Here is a 14,870-nt window from a genome sequence, read left to right as displayed (position 1 = left end):
CCCCTGAGCACTGGCTCAAAAGTTCTAATATTTATATATGTCTAAGCAGAGATTTGGCCTTCAAGTAGAAGGAGAAGAAGAATGTGTATTCATAACTTGTAGCTCTATAGTCCTTGCTGGTAAAGATACCAGCTGGTAAAGATACACATTTTCTGACTTTTATTTTTATATAAGAACCATTATTTGTACTTTTCCAAAATTAATTAGATAGAAATCAAATTGCAGGATCTTCTTATGTTTATCCCCTTGTGATTCATTGAGTCTTCAACACACATTATCTATACATTTTACCATTGTACACATAAAAACTATGTGCTGACAGATATAGCATATTGGCTGTGATGAGTCATAATTCAGGTACGCATTGCATTTATGTATTAATGGGTGGAACTTGTGAATGATAAGGAAAGGTCTTTGGAAACAGACAAAAAATAATCACATTGAAAATATGTTAATTTAAAGTCTTATTTTTGAACCCACTAGATCTTCTATATTGGGCTTACAAGGTATCCTATATGCTTCTAATATCTTTATCTATAAGCTGAAAATAATGTATTTTCTTAAAAGATCATTTCTATTGAAAACATACTTACTTTAGTAGCATTCAGAGAGCAGTTGCCATTGAATACTGTCTTGACTCTAAACTGATTCCAAATTACAAAGGAAGCAAAAGGGCAAATTTTACAGGTGCTTATTACCATTCTGTTTTTATTCAATCATTTTGAAGCAGGTGTCATTAATTGTCCATTTAGTCTATGGAGATAGAATAGAGAAATGTTAAATTCCTCCAATTTCCCCATATAAATGGAATCCACATTATCATCCAAGGTCCACTCTTGTTTCTTCAATTTGTTAACATTGTCTCATGTTCTGTTCTCAATAGAAATAGAATTCCTATGTCATTGGCTTTACCATTTTAAAAACTATAATTTACAGTACTTAATATACACATAGAGTTAGGCCACCCTCACAGGTATTTTCCTTTAGAAGGTTTTCTTCAGCCCCTGAGTAATTTTTATTCCAATTGGGAGTCACTCATCCTGTGTTAATTTGGTGGTTAATTAGTGAACAAAAAAACATTTCCTTACACCTCTGTAGCTACTGACTACTGCTTTGAACAACAGGTTCTTTGTGCATGCTAGGACATGCCTTCAGCATTCACCTACACATCTAGGAATTTCTTCCCAGCCCTTACTTCCTGCTTCTGCAAAGTACCAATGTTAATTAGAAGCAGGGGTCAGATTCTTTATAGTTTTCAAGCATAGTGCAGAGTTGAGTGAAGTATGTGACCAGATAAAGTTAAAGTGTGCATAGCTCACTGTTCTTACAGACACATGCCTGTTTTTCTTTTTCCCCTTTTCTTGCAAGTAGATTCTGTTTTCATACAGTATATCTTGATTAGAGTTTCTCCTCCCCCACCCCAGTTCCTTCTTACCTCCCCTCCCATCCAAACCCACCCCCTTTTGTCTCTCATAGGAAAGAACAGACTTCTAAGAGATAACAACAAAACTTAACAAAATAAAATATAAGAATAAAAAAAGACTCCAACATATTGAAGTTGTACAAGATAAACCAACAGAAGGAAAGAAGCAAAAAAAAGGGCAGAAGAATCAGAGAACCACTTTTTCACACACTCAAGGGTCCCATTAAAATATTAAACCGAAAGCTAAATATATACACAGAGTTCCTAGTGTAGACCCATGCAGGCCCTGTCCTTGCTGCTTCATTCTCTGTGAATCCATATGATCTTTACTCAGGAGAGTAAAGATCCTGGTGTCCTGGGTCCCCTCTGTCTCTTACACTCTTTTCTCCTCCACTCCCAAGGGGTTCCCTGACCTCTGAGGGGAGGAGGTTGATGGAGACATCCCATTTAGTTTTGTCTCTGTCTGAATAATGTCTGGCTGTGTGTGTCATGTCTGTTCCCATCTGCTGTAGGAGAATGCTTCTCTGATGATGAAAACAACATTAAAAGTCATTTTATTTATTTTTTTTAAAGACCAGTAGTATTTTATTTTACTCTAGGTTTCTGCGCTATCTATTCTCTGGTTCTTGGTTCCCCAAGCAGTGTTGGGTATGAGTTCTGCCTCATGCAGTAGACCTTAAATCAAATCAGACATTAGTTGATTAATCCCACAACTTTGTGCCAGCAGGTCCTAACATGTTTTGTAGACAGAACAACATTCTTTTTCTTTCTTTCTTTTTCTTTATTTTATTTTTTTGATTTATTTTATATAACAAAGTCCATTTGAATGAAAACAAACATTTATAGAAAATATTTGGGAATTTGGGCGTTATTCTTTCCAAACTACTTCCTGCTGGTAAGGGGCGCTGTCATGGGAAATTCAAAGAAGATTCAGAAATCCTGGCTGTAGTCTGTAAGGCTGCTTTGTCCAGCTGTTTTGAATGTAGGATCACCTTGTACTCTGTTTCAATTGGTCTGGCTTGATCAAGCCACATTAGTCTGGAAGGAATCCACATCTTTTCATTTTGTGTGGAAACAAAAGTAGAAATCCTTTTCCCCGGTAACTTGTCCTTCAACTTAAATTTTGGAGTCAAAGCATTTTTTTTAATTTAATTTATTATTTTACATGTTGGTCCCAGTTCCCTCTCCCTCCCTCCCTCCCTTCTTCTTTCCCTCCCTCCTTCCCTCCCTTTTACCCTCTCTGCCCTCTCATATGCACTCTAACCACCCTCCCCTCCCAGCCCCCCACACAATTCCATTATGTAGGGGAATGCCATCCATTTGCAGTCATGAAGATCTGACAGGTCATGTGAAGTAGGGACTAGGGCTTCTCTCCTGTCTCTAGGTTAAGGCAGTTATCCCTCCATGGGGGATGTGTTCGCAAAGTCCTTTTGTACTCCAGGGATACAACCTGGCTCCACTTTCTGAGGACCCTTAGACTGCTCAGTCCTTCTGGCTGAGACCCATATTCAGGGGGGCCTGAGTCAGTCCCATGCTGGATTCCCACCTATCAGTTTAGTGGCCCTTAGCTCCTCCTTGTTCAGGTAAGCTTTCTGTATGTGTTTCTGCTGCCTGGTCTTGTCCTCTCCATCTGCATCTGGGTTCTAGTTCGACTCAGTGTTTATGTATGGGTGTTTGATCCTGTTTCCAACAGGTATTAGTTGAGGGCTCCATGGTTAAGTTAGTTGTTGATCTCACTCTCCGGGAACGGCATTTATTGATAGTCTTTCCACGGAAGTTCAAATTGTTAGTTGGGAGCAGTCTTGTAGTTCTCTAGACCTTTCTTTGTGTTCAATTTTATCTTCAAACCAATATTGGCTCCCTCTTTTATGTTCTCTCTCTCTCTCTCTGTCTCTCTCTCTCTCTTTCCTGTCTTCTATTCCTAACCAGGCTCAATCTTCCTTGTCGCACATGTTTTCCTTTCCTCCCACTTGTTTTCTCCTACTTCTTTCTCCATTCGCTGCCCCCCCCACTTCCCCTGAGATCTGGGGGGACTTGTCCCTTACCAGTTCTATGAGGGACTTTATATAAATCTCTTATGAATACACCTTGTATCCTAGTTCCTCTGGTGGTATGAATTATAGGCTGGTGATCCTTTGATCTAGGTCTAAAATCCATATATGAGTGAGTACATACTGTGTTCCTCTTTATGCGACTGGGTTACCTCATTCAGGATGGTTTCATCAAGTGCCATCCACTTGCCTGCGAATTTCAAGATACCATTATTTTTTTCTGCAGAGTAGTATTCCATTGTGTAGATGTGCCATATCTTCATTAACCATTCTTCAACTGAGGGGCATCTAGGTTGCTTCCAGGTTCTTGCTATTACAAATAATGCTGCTATGAACATAGTTGAACAGATGTCTTTGTTGCATGGATGTGAATCATTTGGGTATATGCCTAAGAGGGGGATTGCCGGGTCCTGTGGTAAACTAATTCCCATTATCCTGAGGAACCGCCATACTGATCTCCAAAATGGCTGTATGAGTTTGCACTCCCACCAGCAGTGGAGGAGTGGTCCCCTTTCTCCACATCCTCTCCAACATGAGGCACCATTGGTGTTTCTAATTTTAGCCATTCTGGTAAGGTAAGATGGTATCTCAAAGTTGTTTTGATTTGCATTTCCCTGATAGCTAAGGATGTGGAGCAGTTTCTTAAGTGTCTTTCAGCCTTTTTGATTTCCTCTATTGAGAATTCTTTCTTCAGTTCTGTACCCCATTTTTTAATAGGGTTATTTGGTGTTTTGTTGACTAGTTTCTTGAGTTCTTTGTATATTTTGGAGATCAGCCCTTTGTCGGGTATAGGATTGGTGAAAATCTTTTCCCAGTCTGTGGGCTGCCTTTTGGTCTTGTCCATTGTATCCTTTGCCTTACAGAAGCTTCTAAGTTTGAGGAGGTCCCATTTATTAATTGTTGATCTCAGTGTCTGTGTTCCTGGAGTTCAGGTAGCTGACTCCTATACCAATTTGTTCAAGGGTACCTCATACTTTCTCTTCTAAGAGGTTCAATGTGGCTGGATTGATGTTGAGGTCTTTGATCCATTTAGACTTGAGTTTTGTGCATGGTTACAGACATGGGTCTATCTGCAGTCTTCTGCACACCATCATGTAATTGTGCCAGCACAATTTGTTGAAGATGCTTTCCTCCCCCCATTGTATTCTTTTAGCTATTTTGTCGAGAATCGGGTGTTCATAAGTGTGTGGGTTTATATCAGGATTTTGATTTGATTCCATTGGTCTACCTGTCTATTTTTGTGCCAATACCAGGCTGTTTTCAGAACTATAGCTCTGTAGTAGAGCTTAAGTCAGGAATGGTGATGCCTCCTGAAGTTCTTTTATTGTATAGGGTTGTTTTGGCTATCCTGGGTCTTTTGTTTTTCCATATAAAGTTGATTATTATCCTTTCAAGGTTGGTGAAAATTGTGGTGGGATTTTAATGAGGATTGCATTGAATCTGTAGATTGATTTTGGCAAGATTGCCATTTTTACTATGTTTATCCTACCTATCCAAGAGCATGGGAGATCTTTCCATTTTCTGATATCTTCTTTAATTTCTTTCTTTAGAGCCACAAAGTTCTTATTATATAGGTCTTTTACTTGTTTGGTAAGCGTTACACCAATATACTTTATGTTGCTTGTTGCTACAGGGTGATGTTTCTCTGATTTCTTCCTCCATCTCTTTGTCGTTTGAAAAAAGTAGGGCTACTGATTTTTTTTGAGTTTATCTTGTATCATGCTAGTTTGCTGAAGGTGTTTATCAGCTGTCGGAGTTCCCTGGTAGAGTTTATTGGGTCGCTTATGTAAACTATCATATCATCTGCAAATAGAGACAGTTTGACTTCTTCCTTTCCAATTTGGATCCCCTTGATCTCCTTTTGTTGTCTTATAGCATTAGCTAGAACTTCTAGTACGATATTGAAGAGATATGGAGAGAGAGGGCAACCTTGTCTTGTTCCGGTTTTAGAGGAATTGGCTTAAGTTTCTCTCCATTCAGTTTGATGTTGGCAGTTGGTTTGCTGTATATTGCTCTTATTATGTTTGGGTATGTTCCTGTTATCCATGACTTCTCCAAGACCTTTATCATGAAAGGGTGTTGAATTTTGTCGAAGGCTTTTTCAGCCTCTAGGGAGATAATCATATGGTTTTTCTTTTTCAGTTTGTTTATATGGTGGATCATGTTGATAGATTTTTATATGTTAAACCATCCCTGCATTCCAGGTATGAAGCCTACTTGGTCATGGTGGATGATTTCTCTGATGTATTCTTGAATTCAGTTTGCCAGTATTTTATTGAGTATTTTTGCATCGATGTTCATCAAGGATATTGGTCTGTAGTTTTCTTTCTTAGTTGTGTCTTTGTGAGGCTTGGGTACCAAAGTTATTGTGGCCTCATAAAAAGAGTTTGGCAATGAACCTTCTCTTTCTATCTTGTGGAGTAGTGGTATTAGTTCTTCCTTGAATGTCTGGTAGAATTCTGCGCTGAATCCATCTGGCCCTGGACATTTTTTGGTTGGAAGGCTTTTGATGACTGCTTCTATTTCATTGCAGGTTATAGGTCTGTTTAAGTTGTTTGTCTGTTCTTGATTTAATTTTGCTAAGTGATAGTTATCCAGAAATTTGTCCATTTCCTTTGAATTTTCAATTTTTGTGGAATACAGATTTTCAAAATATGATCTGAAAATTGTCTGGATTTTCTCTGTGTCTGTTGTTATGTTCCTCTTTTCGTTTCTGATTTTGTTAATTTGCATGTTCTCTCTGTTCTTTTTCATTAATTTGGATAAAGGTTTGTCTATCTTGTTGATTTTCTCAAAAAATCAACTCTTCGTTGCATTGATTTTTTGTATTGTTTTCCTGGTTTCTATTTTGTTGATTTCTGCCCTCAAGTTGATTATTTCCTGGTGTCTACTCCTATGGGGTGAATTTGCTTCTCTCTGTTCTAAGGCTTTCAGTTGTGCTGTTAATTCTCTTATGTGGCCATCCTCTATTTTCTTCATATGGGCACTTAGTTCAATGAACTTCCCTCGTAGCACTGATTTCAAGGTGTCCCATAAGTTTGGGTATGTTGTATTCTCATTCTCGTTGAATATCAGAAAGTCCTTAATTTCTTTCCTTATTTCTTCTTTGACCCAGGAGTGGTGCAATTGCACATTGTTCAGTTTCCATGAGTTTGCAGGTTTCTGCTATTTGTGTTGTTGTTGAATTCCAATTTTAAAGCATGGTGGTCCGATAAGATACAGGGGACTATTCCTATTCTCTTGTATCTGTTGAGATTTGTTATGTCACGTAGTATGTGGTCGATTTTAGAGAAGGTTCCATGTGGAGCAGAGAAGAAGGTATATTCTTTTGTCTTTGGATGGAATGTTCTATAGATATCTGTTAACCCCAGTTGAGACATAACTTCTGTTAATTCTTTTGTTTCTTTGTTGAGTTTCTGATTTGTGGTCCTGTCTAGTGTTGAGAGTGGTGTATTGAAGTCTCCCACTATAAGTGTGTGAGGTCTTATAAGAGCTTTGAGTTTTAGTAGTGTTTCTTTTACAAATGTGGGTGACTTTGTATTAGGGGCATAGATGGACAGAACAACTTTCTAAATCAAAAGTTTTACGGCTGGGTTGGTGTTTATGTTTTGTTTTCGGTAGCCCGAAGGTAGGGGTGAAGATTCCATGTAGGCCCCAGTATGACCTCTCAGCATTCATTCAGTGAGTTGTATGGGTGTTGCCTTCAACCATGGCACCTTGCTGCCAGTGTGTAGAGAGCAATATATTAGCAACAGCCTGGATTATTTGGAATTTTTCCTGCAATTCCTTTGTCCAATAACTCAATTCGATATAAACTTGCCCTTTTATAGGAAATTTAGTTTGGTGATAAGAGATAGCTAGTTGGGACTTTGTCTCCTTTATTATTGGAGATTTTATTAGAATGACCTTCACATATTTTAGAGAGTTCACCTGCATTAGGTTTCCATATTAGGTTTTCAAAAACCAAAACAGGTCTATAAGCTTCAGTATGCAAATCTCGATATTAAAGTTTAAAAATGCCTCACACTGCTGTTTTCATACAAAAATTACTAATAATTATAACATTTTTGATAAATGCATGCTCCTAATTGTATTATGATCATTTCTGAAGACAAATAATGAAATATGCCAAGTGCTTCACATTCCAAGCAGTAGCACTCTAGCATTTAAAAACCTAAATGATGATTGACTAGGAGTCCTGAAAAGCTGCATGCAATGGAAATAACCAACCTACTTGTGGTGAAACATTATTTATGATTTATTAAAACTTGCCTAATGATTCAGAAAGCAAAGTCAGTATCAAGCTATAGAGATCAGGCACTGGTGATGAACACCTTTAATCCCAGCAGCCAGAAGCTAGGTGGTGGTGGTTCACACCTTTAATTCTGGGACTCAGGATTGAGAGGTAGACAGATCTCTCTGGGAGTCCAAGGCCACCTGGATCTACACAAGATTGATCCATGCCTAAAGAGAAACAGCTCGTGCAATGATGATCTCAGCACCTGGGAATCACACACTTTTAATTCCAACACTAGAGAGGTATAAAAGATAAGAGCAGGGTCTTCAGTATTAAGGATCAGCATTCATTCTCCAGATACATCGAGGATAGAAAGACATTGACATATCAGGATTCTCCAGTCACCCTGAGGAGAGGCAGCAGTCTGAGGTTTGGAGGAACTAGGATCATGTTTCAGTCTGAGGTAGAATGAGAGCTAGTATCTAGCTGCTTTGCCTTTCTGATCTTTAGCTTGAAGTTTGAACCCAATATCTGTCTCTGGGTCCTTCATTGTTTATGTTATACCCACTTTTTTAGTTGTCCCAGTTTCTGTGAAATTTTGACCATGGTTCTTCTAATTCTTTTTTTTTTTTAATTAAATTTATTTTTTTTAAATTTATTTTATATTCCTAACCAAATTCTTCCTCCCAAGCCTCCTTTCACCCCCACCTTCTCCCAAGCCCACCCCCACATCTACTCTTCCCAAAGGACAAGTGCCCCCATGGGGAGTCAACAAAGTCTGACACATTAAGTTGGGGCAGGACCAAGCCCCTCTTCCCTGTGTTAAGGCTGAGCATGGCATCCCTTCATAAGAAATGGACTCTCACAAACCTGGTCCCACTGCCAGGGGCCCCTCAAATAGACCAAGCTACATAACTGTCTCCCACATATGGAGGGCCTAGCATGGTCACATGGAGGCTCCACAGCTGTTGGTTCAGAATTCATGAGTTCCCATGAGCTTGGTTCAGTTGTCTCTGCAGATTTCTCTATCATGTTCTTTTTCTTCCTTGCTCTTTGACTGGATTCCCAGAGCATGGCCTGTGTTTGGATGTGGTTCTCTATTTCTGGTTCCATTAATTACTGGATGGAGGTGAAGCTTGGGGTATTTACTAGTCTGATTACAGGAAAAAGGCCAATTTAGGCACCCTCTCCACTCTTGCTAGGAGTCTTAGCTAGGGTCATTGTTGTGGATTCTTGGGAATTTCCCTAGCATCAGGTTACTCACTAACACCATGGTGGCCCTATCTATCAAGATATCTCTCTATTTCCTTGCTCTCCTGCTACTTCCCTCCTGTGTGAGCATGTGTTTTCTGGCCTGGAAGGCTCCCACTGCCTGCTCTGGAGCCCCAAATAAATACACAGATGCTATATTAGTTATGAAATATTTGGCCGGCAGCTTGGACTTCGTATTGGCTAGCTCTGTCTTAATTATTAACCCCTAACTACTAATCTATGTATTTCAACATGGTGTTATCTTACTAGAGAAAGGTCCATACCTCTTACCCCATTGCAATCTCACATGGTGTCTGACTCTGACAATGTTTCCCAGAATTATCCTCATCTCCTAGACCCGCCTATCTTGCTGCCCTATTGGCCAACAGTGATTTATTCAGCAATCAATAAGAGAAATATGTACAGAAGACATATCACTCCTGCCTCAACCATTCTGTTTACTCATGTATTCATCCCTTATCCTCTGCTCTTTACCATACCCCTTGCCCCTAGTTTACCAAGGAGATCTCATCTAATTCCCCTTCCCAGGTGGATCCATATGTTCCTATCAGGGGTCTTGTTATATAGCTTCTCTGGAGCTCTGGATTGTAGCCTGGTTATCTTTTGCTCTACATATAATATCCACCTATGAGTGAGTAGACACCACATTTGACTTTCTGAATCTGGGTTGCCTCACTTAGGATGTTTGTTTTCTAGTTCTATGCATTTGCCTGCGAATTTCAAGATGTCATTGTTGTTTACAGCTGATTTAATACTCCATTACGTAAATGGAGCAAATTTTATTTATCCATTCTTTTGTTGAGGGGCATCTAGGTTGTTTCCAGGTCATGTCTATTATGAATAATGCTGCTAGGAATATTGTTGAGCAATATTGATTATCCTGTGGGTATATGCCCAAGAGTGGTATTGCTAGGTCTTGAAGTAGGTTGATTTCCAATTTCCTGAGAAACTACTATACTGATTTCCAAAATGGCTGTATAAGTTTGCACTCCTACCAACAGTGGAGGAGTGTTCCCTTGACTCCACATCCTCTTCAACATAAGCTGCTCTCAGTACTTTTGACCTTAACTATTATTACAGGTGTAAGATGGTATCTCAGTAGCACAGACACTGAGAGCAACAATCAACAAATGGGACCTCCCAACACTGAAAAGCTTCTGTAAGACAAAGGACATTGTGAATAAGAGAAAACAACAGCCTACAGAATGGGAAACAATCTTTATCAACCCTACATCTGACAGAGGGCTGATCTCCAAAATACGTAATGAAGTCAAGATACTAGACATTAAAAAAAAAAATTGAAAAATTTGGAACAGAGCTAAACAGAGAATTCTCATCAGAAGAATGAAAGACATTTAAGGAATTGCTCAGCATCCTTAATCATCAGGCTCTTCTAATTCTTTGGCTATTCAGTGTTCTAAGTCTTCTTTAAAACATTTTATAACCAATGTCATGAGTACTGTAAAAAGTTATTTTTCAAAAATGCTATTTTTTTTCTTTAAATATGCTCTCCTGCTGGTTTGCTTTGTATTTTACTGTAGCTGTTATCTGTTGTTATACAGCTACAAAAATGGGAACAAAAAGTTCACACTTTCAATTACCAAGTTAGTATATCCATTGGCACAACAGGAGACCAAACTTAAAGTTTACATTTAAAGAGAAAGATATATAAAAAAAAATCTTTCAGCCTAAATTTCAAGGTAAGGTACTCAGATAAGTTTGGAAAAAATAGAAGGTATTTTACCCCAAACTCAATATTCTTAAAAACTTAAGAATAGACTTCCGATAAACTCAGCCCTTCCTTCTAGACCACTCAGTTATTTAAATCATCCAAATAAAGGGGCTTTGGGACTGGTTCCTGGCCTGTCTGCCATTTCCAATCACTAGGTAGGTGGGAGTGGGAAGAGGAGTAGAAGGGGCAACTGTGCTTGGTATGATAGGTAAGCAAATAAACAAGATTTAAAAAAATAAATAATACAAATGGCCAATAAATGTTTGAAAAAATTATTAGCTTTCATGAATGTGAATTTGAACTGCTTTAGTATTCCTTTCTACCCCAGTCAAAATTGCTACTATCAAAAAAAAAAAAAAAAAAAAAAACCAAAGCAAATTATCAACAGCAAAATAATGACTATAAATACTGACAAGAATGTGACAAAATAAAAATATTTGTACACTATGGATGGTCATATCAATTGGTGTAGCCACTATAGACCTTAGTGTGGAATTTCTTCAAAACTCTATCACAATAATTTCCATGTCACTCAGCTCTAACATTCCTAGGTACACACAGGAAGGACACCAAGTCCGCATATCATAGAGATCTTGTACATCCATGTTCATTGCTTCACTATTCACAGTACCTAAGAAATGCAACAACCTTAAATGTCCACAGCAGGTAAATGGATAATGACATGTGGTGAACTTTCATATAGAGTTTTTCTCTTATTTGCAGAAAAATGGATGGAACTGGATGGCATTATGGTAAAGGACACAAATCTGAATCAGAAAGGCAAATACTGCGAGGTTTCTCTCATGTCTTGGTTTACTCTCACCCCTGTCTCTCTCAGTATGTGTGTGTGTGTGTTTAAAGGCATAATTAACTATCATATTTCCATTTTATCCAGAGAGAATTAGGTTTGTATATTAGGTGTAAAATAATTTTACTATATGTTGGTATATGAATATTTACATAACCATACTTTTGTATTATATTGTACATACTTAGCATAATTTTCTTTCTTATAAATATATTTCATAATTATCTTAGTAGGACTATATGCTGATTTCTAATTTGTAGTGATTAGAAAACTGTCACTTTATAGAATTATTTCACCTATAAAAGTTATTTAGCTAATTTCAGTTTACTCATCCTTTCAAAAATGTAATGTTGACTATCCTTAGGAATGGATCTCTAGGTACCTTAAAATGTGTTCTAGAAATGCAATTACCTGGTAATGTTTTGATAACTCAATGATCTGAACATTCAAATTTACTGCTAATAATTACCTTATGTAATTGACTTAACATTTTAAAACACATAACAAAAACATTTTAGAGGGCTCAAATATACTCTTGTTAATAATAATGAATGCAATCAATTCCTTACCATTCTCTGAATGTGCTAGACAATCGGCATTATTTCTATTTGTATTTGGATTTATGCACTGATGATAGTGACTACTTCACTCTTAATTTTCACTGCTAGCCATAGAACTTAAGTATCTGAACAAATTAGTACAGCACTCTACTTCATCCTAGATACTCTCTGAGCCCTCATGTTTATAACATGTATGTTAGTTTCCTAACTTTGTAACTAAAAACAATACATTGTTATCAAAATGTCCCAGCTCACAAATACGACATTGGGTTGACTTCCTGGCACTGGAGAGTTGCATCCTTTTGCTTGAAGTGCTTTACAATGGGGAAACATGGCCCAGGTGGAGTTGCAGGGGATGCATTCCTTCTGTGAGTTGCCTGTACTTGATTCTTGGTTCTCTCTTTCATGTGCAAAGCTGGTTGAGGCAGGTTGTAGCTGCTCTTGAATCCAGGATCACATCTCAGACTCTGACCCTTCTTACAAAAACATTTGTAATTGGGATCACCAGCTCACAGAAAACAGAGTAAGTTTTCCATTTACCCACTGAGCTTTTGAAAGTCCCATTGATTTAAGATAGGGTCTCATCATTACCAAAGTTGAATTAATTCTGAATTGTGCCACCAAAAGTGTTAGAAATGCCACTGAAACACCTTTATTTTCTCACCTATTTTTATGTTAGTCACATTTAGAATCAAAAACATTGGTTGATGTATTTCTCTTTTATTTATTTAAAAAATTTAGTTTTCATTTTACACAAAAACCTAAGTTCCACCTCCCTCCCCTTCTCACACCTCCCTTTCCCATCCCCATCCACTTCTCAGAGGGGCTTAGTCCTTCCTCAGGACTTCCAAAGTCTAGCATGCCAAGGTGAAGCAGGACAAAGCTCCTCACCAGTATTAACTCTTACCAAGGTATCTCACTCTAGGGAATGGGCTCCACAAAGCTAGTTTATGCCCCTGGATGAAGTTCTGGTGCCACTGCCAGGCCTTTTCCCCTTAGTGATCAAGTCACATAACTGCCATCCACATTCAGAGGGTCTAGTTTGGTCCATGCAGTTGGGGATGTATCCTTTTCATTAAAATTGTTGTAAAAGTCTTCCACTTACTCTAAGTAGTATGTTAGTAGTATGCTATTTTAGTCAGCTTTCAATTTCTGTGCAGAGACATCATGACTGGGGCAACTTATAAAAGAGAGGGTTTATTGAAGTGGGGGTCACAAATTAAGAGAGTTGGAGTCCGTGACCCATATGGCATCATGTAGACAGGCATGAACTGGAGCAGCAGCTGAGATAGAAACACACACACACACACACACACACACACACACACAGAGAGAGAGAGAGAGAGAGAGAGAGAGAGAGAGAGAGAGAGAGAGAGAGAGAACATACTGGGAATAGTGGGGACTTTAAAAACTTAGAGCGTTCATAGTGACACCTCCTCTAATAAATCACACCTCCCTCAACAAGGGAATACCTTCTAATCATTCTCAAAGTGTTCCACAAATTGCAGAACCAGCCTGTGGGAGTCATTCTAACTGAAACCACCATGTGTCATTTATTTGTTTTTGTTATTACATAGCATTTTACTACATGGAACACAATTGTTTTTTATCATGGTGGGTAGTTAGGCTAATTCTGGTTTGGAGCTTGTATTAACAGTGAAGTTTGTGAACTCATATTTACAAGAATTGTGGATGTGTTTCTTGCTGTTATAGGCACATGGAAATGATTTGTCATGTATGTATTCATTTTAAGTAAAGGATAAAAATATTTCACATTGCTACTTAATCCATTTGCTAATATTACAATGGAATGATAGTTTTATTTAAACATCTTTTCTTTGATATGAGTGGCTATTGTCAGTGGGTATTTCATATTTAGGATTTTAACCAGATTTCTTTTCACTGTAAAGCATTTCTTTAAATGCATGCTTAGCATATGCCACCAATTTTGCCATGTAATTCTGTGAGTTATGACATGTGCATGTAAATTCTTCTAAAATCAGAATACAAACCAGAACCCATTCTCACAATGTTCCTTACTCATTATGGTTTGTTCCTTTACTTTTCTTAATCTATGTCAATAATTCATAATTCATCCTTTCTTCCCTTAAATTTTTGCCTTTCTTAAAATTCCATTCAAAGAATGTTATACTTGAGTCTAGGACTTCTATTGAACTTAATATATTTGAGATCCTCTGATGGGTTTGTACATTAATAAGTTATTCTTTTATTAGAGCACTGTTTTACTATGTAGATACATTTTATCTACATTTTTCAGTGAAGATGTTTTCAGTTATTTATGATTATGAAGAATGTTGATTGACAAAATTTCAGGCCAGATTTTGAAAGTGGTCTTCATTTTTCTAATGTCAGGTAGCAATGGCGAATAGGAGTTGTGGCTTGAAAGTAAAGCACATGCTTCTACACTTATTGTTTTTTTTATTTGCCACTTTTCATTCTCAGTAATATGTGAGGATCTAAATGTTCTGCAGCCTCAGTAACAGCTGCTGTTTCCTTTTTTAATTTAATTTTTTTATTTCACATTTTTATCTTATTTTACATGTAAATACCAGTTCTCTCTTCTTCCCATCCTCCCATGCTCCCCGACACCCATACCCTGTCCCATCAACTCTCTCCCTACTCCACAGGAAGGGTGATGCCTTCCAGGAGGGGTCAACAAAATCTGTGAAGTCAATGGAGTGGGGACTAGACTCTCCCTCCTGCCTCTAGGTTAAGGGAGTAACCCTCCGTGGGGAATATGCTCCAGAAGTCCTTTCATGCACCAGG

This window comes from Phodopus roborovskii, unplaced genomic scaffold (assembly GCF_943737965.1).
Source record: "Phodopus roborovskii unplaced genomic scaffold, PHOROB, whole genome shotgun sequence".
NCBI classification, from domain to species: domain Eukaryota; kingdom Metazoa; phylum Chordata; class Mammalia; order Rodentia; family Cricetidae; genus Phodopus; species Phodopus roborovskii.
This window is presented reverse-complemented; position numbering follows the sequence as displayed.